This window comes from Vulpes vulpes, chromosome 2 (assembly GCF_048418805.1).
Source record: "Vulpes vulpes isolate BD-2025 chromosome 2, VulVul3, whole genome shotgun sequence".
NCBI classification, from domain to species: Eukaryota; Metazoa; Chordata; class Mammalia; order Carnivora; family Canidae; genus Vulpes; species Vulpes vulpes.
In genome coordinates this window covers 37,987,892-37,989,656 of record NC_132781.1, presented here as the reverse complement: position 1 = coordinate 37,989,656, position 1,765 = coordinate 37,987,892, and the positions used below count along the sequence as shown (strand labels likewise).

The following is a 1,765-nucleotide window of genomic DNA, read 5'->3' as shown; positions in this document are numbered from 1 at the left end:
ATAGGGTTAATTTGATCTTAGTACCATCTTGTGCTACTGATAGAGGTAATGTGGTTTCTGTATGAAATATCCATCAACTAAGTGGGTAGAAGAAAATAAGAGAGAGAATGATTGATTGTATCCACCAGACATTAGTAAATAAGGTGTTGAAATGTGAAAACTAAGATGTTCCCTCAAATCCCAAATGAAAACCTACCTGCCATCCTAGCCCAACACAGCATCCTTTCTAATCTTCCTTCTTCTAATCTTCCATCCTAGCCCAACACAGCATCCTTTCTAATCTTCCTTCTTCTCTTGGAAATCCATTCCTCCATGGTAAATTGTCACACATGGTTGTCTTTCACGTGCTAGGATTCTGGCTCTTTAGCAAACACCGCACAGCAAAATGGCTCTATTTTGAAGGCACAGACATATCCACGAAGATTCCCTTTATCATATACTTGAAGCAATTTACGCGAGTAATTTATCGCCTTCTTCTCCATACAGAAATGATAGGCAACTTCCTAATGAATTTTTCTATTTCTGGAATTAACTTGTTAAGATCATTCACTCCTCTTTTAAAGCCAATTACTTCATCTTCATTTAAACCAATAAACAAGGGACACTTGGGTGGCCCAGCGGTTGAGCATCTGCCTTTGGCTCAGGGCTTGATCCCAGTCTGGGGATCGAGTCCCACCTTGGGCTCCCTGTGAGGAGTCTGCTTCTCCCTCAGTCTATGTCTCTGCTTCTCTCTGTGTCTCTCAGGAATAAATAAGTAAAATCTTTAAAAAAAAAACCACCAGTACACAAATATCTCCCATTAGTATTTGAAAATGTAGAAACATATTAAGGGAGAATCTCTTTAATGCGTTGTAACAACTTTTCTGTTGAGTTGGCTTTCATTTCAACATGTGTGGATTCAGTAAAGGGGAGGTTTTCTTTTCCACCTAAAAAAAAAAAAAAGTCATCAGCAAAGGCCTCTATGTTACTCTCTTCTCGTACATCCCACTTTGGAGGCAATTTAGGTCTATACAATCTCCCTCCAGTTTTGTCTTGTCTTTGAGGAACTCCAGTGTAGCAGTAGCATCCATGATACTTGTACATGTTATATCCCTTTTGTACAAATTCAACCTCAAGGTGACAATCTGTAAACCAGAAGTTTCTGAGCTGCATGATTTGACAAAGATTAGAAAATATTTACCTTGCTGCATAAAGTCTAGGTATTTAGGAACAGATGGAAGAATATTCCCAATAGAACTTTCCACATCTAATCCTATTCCATCTTTTTAGTAACTATAGTTTTCATCCTCAATTTCAACCTTGATAATTCCCCCTCCAGAATTCAGCAAAGCAATAATAGCTTGTAATATGTTTTCATTCTGCTTTTTTCGCAGCTGACAATCTTTCATTTTTTTTTCCTATTCTTCTCCCCAAGAGTGACTCTTCCCACATCTAAATCCAGCTCAGCATAGTTTCAAAATCAATACTAATGTTCATTTTCCTACTAGTCATTCAATTTCCAAGCAGAAATCCTTTCCTTAAAAAAAAAAAAGACATAGCCATGAGTATAGAACCTGGGTAGGAGACAGCAAATTCTGTATTGTGAGGCAAACCCAGCAAAATTCTTTGCTGTGTATATTCCACTGGATGCTATGGAAAAGATACAGGGTAAAATCTTTTTTTTTTTTTTTTTTTTTGACAGATTTTGAGCTAAGACTATAAAAATTTCTACTCCTATGAAGTTTCTTTTCCTAAAGATTCCACTTTTTTCAAAGTAATCTTTATA

At 36.8% G+C, this 1,765-nt stretch overlaps 1 pseudogene; it reads right to left on the bottom strand.

The window, feature by feature from the left end:
• Positions 1-254: 254 nt before the first annotated feature.
• On the bottom strand, positions 255-1,476 carry LOC140596259 (ribonuclease SLFN12-like; annotated as a pseudogene).
• Between the last annotated feature and the right edge of the window lie 289 nt (positions 1,477-1,765).